At 38.1% G+C, this 16,367-nt stretch overlaps 1 pseudogene; it reads left to right on the forward strand.

Moving 5' to 3' along the window:
• Positions 1–13,627: 13,627 nt before the first annotated feature.
• Positions 13,628–16,000, forward strand: LOC137216932 (serine/threonine-protein phosphatase 4 regulatory subunit 3B pseudogene; annotated as a pseudogene).
• The last annotated feature ends 367 nt before the right edge of the window (positions 16,001–16,367 follow it).

Raw genomic sequence — 16,367 nt, forward strand, 5'->3', positions numbered from 1 at the left:
GGTTTAGACAATAAATTATATGGCCACCCACATGTGGTGTGAAATTTACTGGCTAAACTGTCACTGAGGACCTTAATGACAAGAGGACCTGTTGGACTTAAAAACGGTGTTACAGCAGCTACAAAGGACACAAGAGAGCAGACTCTTTAAATGAGAACATTCCTTTTTAGTCCTGACTCCCTAGGCATAGTTACGTTTGATTTTATGTCCCAAATTAAAATGTTTCTCCATAAATAAAAAATGATTTTCGTCACTTCGTATTTCAAACATGTTCACCCATTGCCTTTATTATACCTCTCCCTTGATGACTACAGATGGGTTTATCACAGTACATTTTACTAGACATGCATTTCAGAGTGAGAGGGAGGGAGGGAAGAGATAGAGCCTGGGAAAGCCAGTGAGGCACAGGCCTTAGTAAAAACAGCGGAGATAACGGGAGCACTACCTCGCTCTAGTTCTTCTCCGCTGAATATCATTAAAGGACTGAAATGAATTTGCAAAACAATAACTGAGGCTGACACCTGCTGTTGACAGGTGGGAGCAGATCAAAATTGAGCTGTGCTTTTTTACTGCTGTGGACAGAGGGCCAGGCAGGAGGGAATCCCCTACTGTCTCCCACCTGGAAACGCTGCGTTTCTTGTCTTCTTTCCTAACACCAAAGGAGGAGACCCCTCATTAAGGTGAGGTTCGTGAGAAATTTTGAGCAATGGTTTTTGTGTTGGTTTTTTTTTTTTGCTTTTTAAAATTTTTATTGAAGTATAAATTCTTTTATTGATTTACAATATTGTGTTAGTTCCAAGTGTACAGCTAAGTTATTCGGAGATATATATATATATATATATATATATATATATATATACTTTTTTCAGATCTTTTCCATTATAGGTTGTTATAAGATATTGAATATAGTTCCCTATCTTATACAGTAAATCTTTTTTGTTTATTTTATATATAGTGGTGTATATCTGTTAATCCCATACCCCTAATTTATCCTTCCCTTCCCCCTTTCCCCTTTGGTAACCATATGTTTGTTTTCTATGTCTGTGAGTATGTTTTTGTTTTGAAAATAAGTTCATTAATTTCATTTTTTTAGATTCCGCATATAAGTGATATCATATGATTTTATATTTGTCTGGCTTACTTCACTTAGTATGATAATCTCTAGGTCCATCCATGTTGCTGCAAATGGCAATATTTCATTCTTTTTTATGTCTGTGTAATATTCCGTTGTATGTATATGTCTATGTATGTGTGTGTGTGTGTGTATATATATATATATATATATACACATATATATACACCACATCTTTTTAATCCATTCATCTCTCAGTGGACACTTAGGTTGCTCCCATGTCTTGGCTATTATGAATAGTGCTGTTGTGAACATTGGGGTACATGTATCTTTTGAATTAGAGTTTTTGTCTTTCCAGATACATGCCCAGGAGTGGGATGGCTGGATCATATGGTAGCTCTATTTTTATTTTTTAGTTTTTTTGGTTTTTTGTTACTCACATCACTCTGTTATTGGTCAAATCAGTCATACAATCAACTGAGTCATTCCATCATTGGATGACTTAAATAATATATATATATATATATATATTTTTATACAGCAGGTTCTTATTAGTCATACATTTTATACACATCAGTGTATACGTGTCAAACCTAATCACCCAATTCATCACACCCCCATCCCCACGCCCCACGCCGCTTTCCCCGCTTGGTGTCCATATGTTTGTTCTCTACATCTGTGTCTCAATTTCTGCCCTGCAAACCAGTTCATCTGTAGCACTTTTCTAGGTTCCCCATATATGCGTTAATATACAATATTTGTTTTTCTCTTTCTGACTTACTTCACTCTGTGTGATAGTCTCTAGATCCATCCACGTCTCAACAAATGACCCAATTTTGTTCCTTTTTATGGCTGAGTAATATTCCATTGTGTATATGTACCACATCTTCTTTATCCATTCGTCTGTCGATGGGCATTTAGGTTGCTTCCATGACCTGGCTATTGTAAATAGTGCTGCAATGAACACTGGGGTGCATGTGTCTTATTGAATTATGGTTTTATCTGGGTATATGCCCAGTAGTGGGATTGCTGGGTCATATGGTAGTTCTATTTTTAGTTTTTTAAGGAACCTCCATACTGTTCTCCATAGTGGCTGTATCAATTTCCATTCCCACCAACAGTGCAAGAGGGTTCCCTTTTCTCCATACCCTCTCCAGCATTTGTTGTTTGCAGATTTTCTGGTGATGCCCATTCTAACTGGTGTGAGGTGATACCTCATTGTAGTTTTGATTTGCATTTCTCTAATAATTAGTGATGCTGAGCAGCTTTTCATGTGCCTCTTGGCCATCTGTATGTCTTCTTTGGAGAAATGTCTATTTAGGACTTCTGCCCATTTTTGGATTGGGTTGTTTGTTTTCTTAATATTGAGCTGCATGAGCTGTTTATATATTTTGGAGATTAATCCTTTGTCTATTGATTCATTTGCATGTATTTTCTCCCATTCTGAGGGTTATCTTTTCGTCTTGTTTATGATTTCCTTTGCTGTCCAGTAGCTTTGAAGTTTCATGAGGTCCCATTTGTTTATTTTTAATTTTATTTCCATTACTGTAGGAGGTGGATCAAAACAGATCTTGCTGTGATTTATGTCAAAGAGTGCTCTTCCTATGTTTTCCTCTAAGAGTTTTATAGTGTCCGGTCTTATATTTAGGTCTCTAATCCATTTTGAGTTTATTTTTGTGTATGATGTTTGGGAGTGTTCTAATTTCATTCTTTTACATGTAGCTGTCCAGTTTTCCCAGCACCACTTATTGAAGAGACTGTCTTTTCTCCATTGCATATCCTTGCCTACTTTGTCATACATTAGTTGACCATAAGTGTGTGGGTTTATCTCTGGGCTTTCTATCTTGTTCCATTGATCTATGTTTCTGTTTTTGTGCCAGTACCATATTGTCTTGATTACTATAGCTTTGTAGTACAGTCTGAAGTCAGGGAGTCTGATTCCTCCAGCTCCGTGTTTTTCCCTCAAGACTGCTTTGGCTATTTGGGGTCTTTTGTGTCTCCATACAAATTTTAAGATTTTTTGTTCTAGTTCCATAAAAAATGCCATTGGTAATTTGATAGGGATTTCATTGAATCTGTAGATTGCTTTGGGTAGTATAGTCGTTTTCACAATATTGATTCTTCCAATCCAAGAACATGGTGTATCTCTCCATCTGTTGGTATCATCTTTAATTTCTTTCATCAGTGTCTTATAGTTTTCTGCATACAGGTCTTCTGTCTCCCTAGTTAGGTTTATTCCTAGGTATTTCATTCTTTTTGTTGCAGTGGTAAATGGGAGTGTTTCCTTAATTTCTTTTTCAGATTTTTCATCATTAGTGTATAGGAATGCAAGAGATTTCTGTGCACTAATTTTGGATCCTGCAACCTTACCAGATTCATTGATTAGCTCTAGTAGTTTCCTGGTGGCATCTTTAGGATTCTCTATGTATAGTATCTTGTCATCTGCAAACAGTGACAGTTTTACTTCTTCTTTTCCAATATGTATTCCTTTTATTTCTTTTTCTTCTCTGATTGCCGTGGCTAGGACTACTAAAACTATGTTGAATAATAGTGGCGAGAGTGGACATCCTTGTCTTCTTCCTGATCTTAGAGGAAATGTTTTCAGTTTTTCACCATTGAGAATGATGTTTGCTGTGGGTTTGTCATATACGGCCTTTATTGTGTTGAGGTAGGTTCCCTCTATGCCCACTTTCTGGAGAGTTCTTATCATAAATGGGTTTTGAATTTTGTCAAAAGCTTTTTCTGCATCTATTGAGATGATCATATGGTTTTTATTCTTCAATCTGTTAATGTGGTGTATCACATTGATTGATTTGCGTATATTGAAGAATCCTTGCATCCCTGGGATAAATCCCACTTGATCATGGTGTATGATCCTTTTAATGTGCTGTTGGAGTCTGTTTGCTAGTATTTTGTTGAGATTTTTGCATCTATATTCATCAGTGTTATTGGTCTGTAATTTTCTTTTTTTTGTATCTTTGTCAGGTTTTGGTATCAGGGTGATGGTGGCCTCAAAGAATGAGTTTGGTAGTGTTCCTTCCTCTGCAATTTTTTGGAAGTGTTTGAGAAGGATGGCTGTTAGCTCTTCTCTAAATGTTTGAGAGAATTCACCTGTGAAGCCATCTGGTCCTGGACTTTTGTTTGTTAGAAGGTTTTTAATTATAGTTTCAATTTCATTACTTGTGATTGGTCAGTTCATATGTTCTATTTTTTCCTGGTTCAGTCTTGGGAGGTTATACCTTTCTAAAAATTTGTCCATTTCTTCCAGGTTGTCCATTTTTTTGGCATAGAGCTGCTTGTAGTAGTCTCTTTGGATGCTCTGTATTTCTGCGGTGTCTATTGTAAATTCTCCTTTTTCATTTCTAATTTTATTGATTTGAGTCCTCTTCCTCTTTTTCTTGATGAGTCTGGCTAATCAATTTTGTTTATCTTCTCAAAGAAACATCTTTTAGTTTTATTGATCTTTGCTATTCTTTTCTTTGTTTCTATTTCATTTATTTCTGCTCTGATCTTTATGATTTCTTTCCTTCTGCTAACTTTGGGTTTTGTTTGTTCTTCTTTCTCTAGTTCCTTTAGGTGTAAGGTTAGATTGTTTACTTGAGATTTTTCTTGTTTCTTGAGGTAGGCTTGTATAGCTATAAACTTCCCTCTTAGAACTGCTTTTGCTGCATCCCATAGGTTTTGGATCGTCGTGTTTTCATTGTCATTTGTCTCTAGGTATTTTTTGATTTCCTCTTTGATTTCTTCAGTGATCTCTTTGTTATTTAGTAACGTATTGTTTAGTCTCCATGTGTTTGTGTTTTTAACATTTTTTCCCTGTAATTCATTTCTAATTTCATAGCATTGTGGTCAGAAAAGATACTTGATATGATTTAAATTTTCTTAAATTTACTGAGGCTTGATTTATGACCCAAGATGTGATCTATCCTGGAGAATGTTCTGTGTGCACTTGAGAAGTGTAATCTGCTGTTTTTGGATGGAATGTCCTATAAATACCAATTAAATCTATCTGGTCTGTTGTTTCATTTAAAGCTTCTGTTTCCTTATTTATTTTCATTTTGAATGATCTGTCCATTGGTGTAAGTGAGGTGTTAATGTCCCCCACTATTATTGTGTTACTGTCGATTTCCTGTTTTATAGCTGTTAGCAGTTGCCTTATGTATTGAGGTGCTCCTATGTTGGGTGCATATATATTTACAATTGTTATATCTTTTTCTTGGATTGATCCCCTGATCATTATGTAGTGTCCTTCCTTGTCTCTTGTAACATTCTTTATTTTAAAGTCTATTTTATCTGATATGAGTGTTGGTACTTCAGCTTTCTTTTGATTTACATTTGCATAGAATATCTTTTTCCATCCCCTCACTCTCAGTCTGAATGTGTCCCTAGGTCTGAAGTGGGTCTCTTGTAGACAGCATATATATGGGTCTTGTTTTTGTTTTTTATTTTTTTGGGTTCGCGGGCTTCTCATTGTTGTGGCCTCTCCCACTGCGGAGCACAGGCTCCGGACACACAGTCTCAGCGGCCATGGCTCACGGGCCCAGCTGCTCCGCGGCATGCGGGATCCTCCTGGACCAGAGCATGAACCCGTGTCCCCTGCATCGGCAGGCGGACTCTCAACCACTGCGCCACCAGGGAAGCACTGGGTCTTGTTTTTGTATCCATTCAGCAAGCCTGTGTCTTTTGGTTGGAGCATTTAATCCATTCACGTTTAGGATAACTATTGATATGTATGTTCCTATTACCATTTTCTTAATTGTTTTGGGTTTGCTTTTGTATGTCCTTTTCTTCTCTTGTGCTTCCCACTTGGAGAAGTTCCTTTAGCATTTGTTGTAGAGCTGGTTCGGTGGTGCTGAATTCTCTTAGTTTTGCTTGTCTGTAAAGCTTTTGATTTCTCCATCAAATCTGAATGAGATCCTTGCCGGGTAGAGTAATCTTGGTTGTAGGTTCTTCCGTTTCATCACTTTAAATATATCGTGTCACTCCCTTCTGGCTTGTAGAGTTTCTGCTGAGAAATCAGGTCGTATCCTTATGGGAGTTCCCTTGTATGTTATTTGCCGTTTTTCCCTTGTTGCTTTCAGTAATTTGTCTTTAATTTTTTAAATTTGATTACCGTGTAGCTCGGCATGTTTCTCCTTGGGTTTATCCTGCCTGGGACTCTCTGCCCTTCCTGGACTTGGGTGGCTATTTCCTTTCCCATGTTAGGGAAGTTTTCGACTATAATCTCTTCAAATATTTTCTCTGGTCCTTTCTCTCTCTCTTCTCCTTCTGGGACCGTATAATGTTAATGTTGTTGCATTTAATGTTTTCCCAGAGGTCTCTTAGGCTGTCTTCATTTCTTTTCATTCTTTTCTCTTTATTCTGTGCCTTGGCAGTGAATTCCACCATTCTGTCTTCCAGGTCACTTATCCTTTCTTCTGCCTCAGTTATTCTGCTATTGATTCCTTCTAGTGTATTTTTCTTTTCAGGTATTGTATTGTTCATCTCTGTTTGTTCTTTAATTGTTCTAGGTGTTTGTTCTTTAATTCTTCTAGGTCTTTGTTAAACATTTCTTGCATCTTCTCAATCTTTGCCTCCATTCTTTTTCAGAGGTCCTGGATCATCTTCACTATTCACTTCTGAATTCTTTTTCTGGAAGGTTACTTATCTCCACTTCGTTTAGTTTTTTTTCTGGGGTTTTATGTTGTTCCTTCATCTGGTACAAAGTCCTCTGAGTTTTCATTTTGTCTATCTTTCTGTGAATGTGGTTTTCCTTCCACAGGCTGCAGGATTGTAGTTCTTCATCCTTCTTCTGTCTGCCGTCTCCAAGGCATGCCTTTAAATGTTAATGGAATTAAGTCAACAATGTTAAGTTGAAATTAACTGCTGCCTAAAAAATGAAAATTTATATTTTATAATATAAATATATATAGCACTATACTGAAGAAATGAAGATGGTTACTATCTCTAAGTAAAAATTGAGCAGATTTTAACTCCAAATTATGCTCATTGCTATTACTTATATAACATGGTTGTAGGGTAATTAGTAAGTAGACAGCTAATGTTATTGCTGAAGATCTAGTTAGAAAAAGGAAATAATATGGTCTATCAGGATAGAGATGAAGAGAAGATCCATGAATTATGGAATTTGAAACAAAACTCAAAAGGAGTCTAAGAAGTAACTATTGAAACAGAAGAAAAAGAGGAGAGCATGGCATTGACAGTAAAAGTTTTAAATTTACATGAGGCTAAGAGAACAACATTTCCCTCTTTTCCCCCTCCTTTAAATCCATGCTGTATGAGCAAAAGATTTTAGAGCTTCCAAGGAAGCCAGGCATATAATGGAGAATGTGCTACTGCTAATAGAAACTGCCTATGGATCCAAGAAAGTATTTAAAGTTGTTCTTACCTCTCAGCATTGGGAAGATAATAGCTGGTACTCCTGCAATGCACACACAACAGGGTGATGTTTTAAGCTAAGAATAAAAAGTTGTAAATATCCACACATTCTAACATTCTCTAAATAGGGCGATCATACACATCCCTCATTGCCCGTTAAAGTTCTGAGTTATATCTGTTTTATCCAAGCTTGTGGAAGATTGCCTTAATGTCCCAATTCTTCACCCTTCTTTTTACCCACATCCTTTGCTTTGCAATTTTGCTATGATCCCCACCCTAGGTGGGACATACTTTCCCATTCCCAAACTCTAGTCTTGGCTATGGACTTGCTTTGGACAATACATGACCGAAACAGAAGCTTGAAATGGACTGGAAATTTTAATATTAGAAAATTTGGGTTCTTTCAATACCTAATTACTGATGGAAAAGCTGTACTTTCTACCTGACATTTAACCCAGAGATGGGGAAGGAATGTTTGACAGAACATGGAGGAAAACATGTGGCTTATTCAATAAAATAAGTTTTTCATGCAGTTAAAAGCCTAAATAGGAGAATATTGCTTCCTTGGTCACCATCAATAAGAACAAAACTATCTAAAAGAATGGGATTAGGGCAGCAGGGGAAATGCCATATGTATCTTGTAAATTAGAAATATCTCCTGTTAAAACTACCTATCTATTCCATAAGAGGACTGAAAATAAATTTCAAATTCAGTGTTTTATCCCCAGTGCTTGATATACGGCCTGTACATAGGGGGTGTTATATAACAAAGTGAGGAATAAATAAATGGATTATTGGAAGTCATCCTAGAAACAATGTGTATTCATTTATGTATTTATTCAATAAATTATTTTTGAGAAACTACTGTGTATCATGGCTTATGGCAGGTGCCAGGCAGTGAGAAAAATAAACAGTAAGAAAAATAAACATAAATCACAGCCCTCATACAGCTGATAGTCTGGTTGCAAAAAAAATTTTTAAATTAAAAAAAATAACACAAAAGAATAAATGAAGTACAAAATAGTCAGATGATGCTAAGTGCTATGGAGAAAAGATACATCAAAAAAAACGGATGGATAACTTGAGATGGAGGTCTCTGCAGTTTTAAAGAGGTGGTTAGGGAGGGTCCCACTAGAAAAAAAAAGAGCATTTGGGGGAATTCCCTGGCAGTCCTGTGGTTAGGACTTGGCACTTTCACTGCTGGGGCCCAGAGTTCAATCCCTGGTTGGGGAGTTAAGATCTCACAAGCCGCGAGGCATGGCCGAAAAAAAAAAGTTTGTGGGGAGTCCAGTGGGCCAATTACCTGGAAGTCCAACTGACACATAAAAGATAAGTAAACTTCCACTTTATAAAAAAAAAAGAGCATTTGAATACATTTTTGAATGAGGTGAAGGTATAAGTCATGTAGATATTGAGAAATAGTGTTCCAGGTAGAAGAAAGGGCAGGTACAAAGGCCCTGAGGCAGGAGTGTGCCTGATGTGCTTCAGATATCGCAAGGTGGCTAGTGTGGCTGGGGCAGAATAAAGGAGAGAGACTACCAAGTGAAGAGCTCACATACGTCAAGGGGGCCAGGTCTTACTGGGCCTTATAAACCATAGATAGAACTTGGGCTTTTATTCTGAGTGAGGTGGAAACAGGTTGATTTGGTGCGGAAGAGTGGGAGGAAACAGCATATTTTAAATGAATCCTCTCTGGCTATTGTGTTGAGAATATACTAGTTGGGGGAAAAGATAGAAGCTGGGGGAGAAGACTGTTACAGATTTCCAAATCAGAGATGATGGTGGCCCAAAAGGACAACACTCCACTAAATAAGTTACAAGGAGAACTTGTAGGGAACAAGCATGTGTGTTTTTCACTAATGATTTTGATGTTGAAAATTTTAGAGCAGGTACATTTGAATAATTGTATTTTAATGTTATTTCATAAAATTAAAAACAACCTTGCTTTTCTCGCTATGAAATGTTCTCTCCTCTTATAGATAGAATATTTAGCTTTCTAAATGTTCTGTATGTATACATGTGGTTTGAGTTACCTATAACTAAAATTAAGAAATGTGTGACTCATTTCTTTATTCTCTTCTAAAATAACTCTGAGAAATATAAAATTTAAGCCCTTAGTTGCCATAAAATGTGGATGAGTTACAAGATCCTTACCTAAAATTATTTTCAGGGTGGAGTCATCAAGACCTACTTCTTTTTTTTTTTTTTTTTTGGTACGCGGGCCTCTCACTGTTGTGGCCTCTCCCATTGCGGGGCACAGGCTCCGGATGCGCAGGCTCAGCGGCCGTGGCTCACAGGCCCAGCTGCTCCGCGGCATGTGGGATCTTCCCGGACCGGGGCACGAACCTGTGTCTCCTGCATCGGCAGGCGGACTCTCAACCACTGCGCCACCAGGGAAGCCCCAAGACCTACTTCTTAGTACCCTAAAGTCATGGGGAGGAAGCATGACAGAGACAGGCATCCAAAACAGAAGAGGAATCCAGAGTTTTAAGATTGTCTGTCCATTTTGATTTTTGATGCCAAAAGCACAGCTTCTCTGTGCCGAATCGAATCTCGGAGACAGAGTTTGGGGCAAAGTAGAAAAGTATAGCTTTATTACTTTGCCAGGCAAAGGGGGACCCAGCAGACTCCTGCCTCAAAAAACTGTATGTCCCAACCCAGTAGGATTTGATAAGGAGTTTTATAGCAGTGCTTCCCAAGGGTGGGGTTGCTGACAAGATTAGGGTGTGTGCAAGGTCTCAGGTAGTCCTGCCTCCTAATCTTGATGAGCTTCTCTGGTCCCTTTAATCTTGCCTCAGGTGGTTTCTTGGCTGCTCCTCCCTTGATTAGCAACTGTTCCAATCTGCCCTTTGGAACTCAGGGAAGGTCATGGAGGCTGGAGTCTTGTCTACAAGAAATGGGGGACAAAAAAGAGGCCTCTGTGCCTGGGAGCCTCACAGGGCCCCACTCGGTTTCACTTGGTTTCATTCTGAACTGGCCTCAGTGATTTTCCTTCCTCCACCCCCCACCCCCACCCCAAGAAAGGAGAAACATCAAATAGCAGTGATAGCTGGGATAAAAATCACATTGTCATTGTAGACCGAAAAAAAAAAACAACCTAAAAGCTGAGAATTATGTTTTATTCGGTGGACTTTCTGAGGACTTAAACCTGGGAAGCAGCATCTCAGATAGCTCTGAGGGACTGCTCCAAAGAGGTAAGGGAGAAGCCAGGAGATACAGGAGTTTTGTGACAAAAACCAGGTAGTAGTCAGAACATCAAAAGATTACCTTTAATTAAAGAAAACCAGAAGTCTAAAGTTAAGGAATTTGGTGCTTTTCTATTTATGGGAAGATGCGAAAGTCTGGGCTCATTGAAATCATTCCTTTGATATGCACCTTAACTATCTAGGGTCAGTATCCTGCTTTTCTCCATCCTAAACCCCTCAGGGTGCACAGTTGGGGGTGGCTGCAGTGGCTGCTGGCTTGATGGCACAACGTCCTTTGTTTACTGATATGGCAGGTGACATTCTTCATCCGCATTATAAACATCTGCTGTAACAGTTTAGGCATAGCCTAAGAGAAAGCATTGCATATTGGGAACAGTAAAGTGGAGAGTCAGAACTATACAGGCCTACTTTCAAATCCTAGCATCATCATGTACTGCAGAGGTCTGAACCAAATGTTTGATTCAGTTTTGGAGTTTCAAGTTTTTTTCCTCTTTAATATGGTAGAAATAATACCTTCCTCAGGCCATTATTGTACGAGGATTAAATAAAAAATAAATAACACCTTTAAAAGGGACTTACACAGCTCCTAGAATATGGCATTTGTTTATTCACATTACCCTGCTCTCTGTAAAACAACAAAACACCAAAAAAATAATAATCTTAAGTAGGTAGAACTACTGAAACAAAAAAAGGGCATTGTTCTACTTCCCAAGCCAAATAAGACAGGAACTGAAAAATCTACTGCAGAAATAGCAATAAGAAATTCGGACTTGAGGCTCTTTTAGACTGTAAAGAGATTCTAGTTAACCTAATTAAGATAAAGGGACCTTAATTGGCATAAGGGAAACTCCCTGTGATAAAATTGCGAGAACACATAGATTTGTGCTGAATGCCTCTCAGAATGGAACCGAGGGCATATTCAGACACTTGACAGTATTATAATTGATGCTAGTAGAAACTTTAATATAACCACAGCAGAGAAAAAAATTAGCATGCATGTCATTATTGTTATTATATATTTGCATATTCTCTTTTATTGAAATAAGACGGGAGCTTTTAACTAGCACACATGCCAAATTTTGTATTAGTCATTTATGAGTTCTTATGTTTAAGTATTATTTATAATTTGTAAATGTTTCTAAACCAGCAGTATCCTGGCACTGATTTAAATTTTCTCATGAAATGATTGTCATTTGCATTCAATTCCCAAAGAGCCCTGACTGTACTGTCCCAGGGAATATTCCTGTACAGTAACCTCCTGGAGGCTACATTTCAAGAGAGGTGTGTGGAAGAGTTTTTCTGTGCTCTACTTGAGAATGGTCGCACATCTCCAATGCTATGTAAAGTGAAGTGATTGTTACAAATAGGACTCTTCAAGTCCAAATGTGCTTGATGCGGCCCAATTCTCAGTTTCTCCTTTGCAATAACAGGGTTAATGTTTTGGGGGAAAAAAATTGTTTTTTAAGAAAACTGCAGAAGTTGCTGCTACATCAAAAATCAACTTGGTTACTATTAAAATTATATTTAACAGAATTGCCATATACAAGCTTCTATTTTTCCACTGGCTGTACACAGATGTGGATCTAAAGGAGGAAGTGCGTGACTTTCATCTTCTCTTGATAATTTTATGTTGATTACAAATTATACAGATGGAAGGAATGTAAAATAAAGTGTAATGAAGGCCAGGAAAAGCAGGGGATAGCATACTTCAATGGCTGAGAAAACCAATTTTGTAATCAGAAAGACATGTGTTCAGAGTTCCTCAAATTATTAGTCATATGATCTTTGGCAATTTATTTAACTTCTCTCAGTTTGTTTTCTGAAGGACACTTAGTACTCCTATTTCACTAGGTTATTATTAAAATTAAGTAAGAAAATATATAAAAGTCCTTGTCACAGTGTCTTGAACATAAGCGCTAAATTATTATATTTGGTCAATGATATTATTACCTTTCTTTATAATAAGCAGTCAAGTTATCATTCCTTAGTTATTGTCGTTGCTATTACTACCATAATTATTAAGAAAAGAAATAAAACAATTGATCTGTGGTATTCAGTACTCACTTTTGGCTAATTTCAACTGAGTTTCCCTCTGGCCCACTCCTTCCCTAGCAATAAAGAGTGTGGTTATAGAATTGGGAAAATTTGAGGAAATGTTTTCCCTGTTGTGCTGAAAGATAGAGCTTTAGCCTGAGCTGAACAGAGTAAAGGAGTTGCCAACTCCCTCTTAGAACAATATCCTCTCCCAAGGATGGGTAAATTAGTGATACCGACATTGGCTAAGCCTTTTAGAGAAGGCCTACCTACAGATCTCTAATCATTGGTAATGGTCTACAGTACACTTGTTCCTGCTTCTTTGGGGAGAGGGTCAGAGTTGGGGGGAGCAGGGCTTGTGGGGGGAAGTGTCTTTCTTTGACACACGGTGTTCGGTGTTGACTTGCTCAGGACATGAGTGATTAAGCTTTCTTTTGTCTAGGGTCCTAAGTCTCCATCCGCACACACTTGATGAGTGAAAATGTTTCTCGGGGACAAAACCTTTTATGGAAAGAGCAGTGCCCTTTGCTCGCATTCCTAAGCCTCCATTGGTAGGCTTGGTGGCATCTCGCCTTAAGTGTAGAACGTTCCTTTTGGGTAGAATCCTGGGGGAATCATAAGAATCATGACATAATAGAGTCTTTCCTAGACAGCAGCGAGAAGGCTCAGTGACTCACTGCTTCAATCACAGCATGGAAGGAGGGGCTCCAGGGATGTGAGTGAGTAGTGGGACTCCGGGGAAACCCTGTTGAACTGAGGAGCTGCCGGGGTCCCTGTGGCCATTATTTATCCACCATGTTCTAATTATGATTTTCCCTACTAGCCACCTCAACTACTGTCGCTGCCACCACAGAGCCAGCCGTCACTGAGTCGGGGCATAACAGAAGCGGGGACCAGCGCCAAGACCAGGGCTGGTGTGAAGAGACCCGAGGTCACCATGGTGGGCAACCAGCGCTACGTAAAAGTCTACACCCTGAAAGATGAACAACAGTGGGTCATTCTAGACACAGGGTACATCTCATCCACTTATGAGGAGGGGGCCCAGGCCATGTTTCTGCTAGTTAGATCCAAGTCCGATGACTCACTGATCTTGGAGTCAAAGATAAATCCAGACATGTACTATGAGAAAGATGGAACGTTAATTTTTTGGTTTGAGGCTGAGAACCGTGGTACAGCGATACATTTCCAGGACACGGCAATTTGTCATAAGGTCTGGAAAGCCATTTGCCAGGTTCACAGTAAAGTCCCATGTGTCGAAACTATACATGACATCATGGATGAATCAGAAGCCAAAGAGGGTGATGACTCGCCAAAAACCAGTGAACTGCTCGACCTGCCAAACTGCGAACTCGATAAACTTGGAGAGATTGTTGACTTAGTTACCTTGAGTCTCACCTCACCTATGGATAAAGAACTCCTGGCTCTGCTCTTGGAAAGGGAGGACTATATTCAAAAACTACTGCAGTTGTTCCACACTTGTGAGAACCTAGAGTATACTGAAGGCTTATACCATTTGCATGAAATTATTAAAGGAATCTTATTCCTCGACAATACATCTCTGTTTGAGATCCTGTTTTCTGATGAGTGTATCATGGATGTGGTGGGATGCCTTGAATATGACCCTGCTTTGGCTCAGCCAAAAAGGCATAGGGAATTCTTAACCCAAAATGCACACTTCAGGGAAGTTATACCAATAACAGACAGTGAAATTCGACAAAAAATACATCAGACATACAGGGTACAGTACATTCACGACATCCTTTTGCCTATACCATCCAAGTTTCAAGACAATATTCTTCCTAATCTTACAAGTTTTATTTTTTTTAACAAGGTTGAGCTAGTCAACATGTTGCAGGAAGATGACGAGTATTTGGCTGAAGTTTTTGCACAGATGAGGGATGAGACCACAGATGATGATAAACGGCGTGACCTGGTATTTTTTTTAAAGGAATTCTGTGTATTTTCTCATCTATTACGTTCTGAAAGCAGGTGTGCACTATTCACAACACTGACAGAATTGGGAATTCTTCCTGCTCTTAAAATTGTAATGGGCATGGATGATTTGCAAATAAGGTTAGCTGCTACTGATATACTTGGTGATCTAGTGAAGTATACTCCATTCATTGTCCAAAGATTTATGATGGACGAAGCCCAGCAAAGTGAAGATGGCAAACTTTTCACTAATTTAATAATTGAAAAAATGATCTGTGATACTGACTCTGAGCTAGGAGGTGCTGTTCATTTAATGAGACTTCTTCGTGCTCTACTTGATCCAGACAACATGCTGCCAACACATAGAAAATGTAAAAGAAGTGAATTTCTAAATTTCTTCTATAGACATTGTATACATAACTTCACAGCACCACTTTTGTCAGCTACTTCAGAAGATATATGTGAAGAGGATAATATAGTTGGATCTGACAAAAACAACAAAAATTGCTTCAATAATTACCAAACAGCAGAGCTGCTTGCCTTAATTTTAGAGCTGCTCACATTTTGTGTGCAACGTCACACGTATTACATAAAAACCTATATTTTGAGAAAAGACTTGCTAAGAAGAGTCTTGATCTTGTTGAATTCAAAGCACACTTTCCTGGTCTTGTGTGCTCTTCGCTTTATGAGAAGGATGATTGGCCTTAAAGATGAACTTTGTAATTTTTACATCATCGAGGGAAACCTTTTTAAGCCAGTTGTAAATGCCCTTCTGGATAATGGAACTCACTACAATATGTTGAATTCAGCTATTATTGAGCTGTTTGAATTCATAAGAGAGGAAAATATCACGTCTCTTGTTGCACATATAGTTGAAGAGTTTTATGAAACACTTGAGTCAATTGAATATGTTCAGACATTCAAAGGATTGAAGATTAAATATGAAGAACAGAAATACCGGAACAATCAACTATGGAAGAATTTGTATCCTGTACAGTATAGTAAGATATTTTGCAGAGGTGCCAGTGTCTTGAAGCACAAGGAAGAGAAGAGTTTTAAAGAAAATATAGAGGAAGGAAAAGCAGGTATGTCATCATCAGAAAGTGATTTTCAAGATCATTGTGATAAATCTGTGGAGACTGAAAAAGCAAAAGAAAATGAAGACAAGGCAGATCTTCCCCCCAAAACATCTTTGGGTGGCTCCGAATTTACTTCATTCCATTCTGCTAGTGATGCTAGTGGAGCAGGTAACCCAAACGATAGCAGCATGGTGAACTTAGTGGATTATTCAGATGACAACAAAGAAGATAAAGAAGGTGACCCCCCCCCCAGGAAAAAACTACATGTAGCTCCTAAAGTCTTAAGGGAAAACCCTTAACATTACTAAACTCTACATTACTAAAGCTGTGTAAAACATTACTAAAACATCAAAGCATTAATAAAATTCTGTAACATTAGCTGAAACATCTGAATCCAAATCTTTCTCATGTGAACTTATAACTATTCAATAAGTAGCAAAGATGCTCAGTGTTATCATCTAGGAGAATTTATTTCTGTAAAAACCAAACTTCCTAGAATTCAAAAAAATAAAGAAAAGAAAAAAGCTAACCAGAACCTGAGCGATAACTTCTTAGCAAGAAAAAAAGTCTTGCTTGAGGGGAGAAAACAGGTTGATAATCTAATATTAATGTAGTTCTGTTTCAGGGGTATATATTAGAAACAACTGTTAACAGTATAACATTATT

The sequence above is a fragment of the Pseudorca crassidens genome, chromosome X, assembly GCF_039906515.1.
Source record: "Pseudorca crassidens isolate mPseCra1 chromosome X, mPseCra1.hap1, whole genome shotgun sequence".
NCBI classification, from domain to species: domain Eukaryota; kingdom Metazoa; phylum Chordata; class Mammalia; order Artiodactyla; family Delphinidae; genus Pseudorca; species Pseudorca crassidens.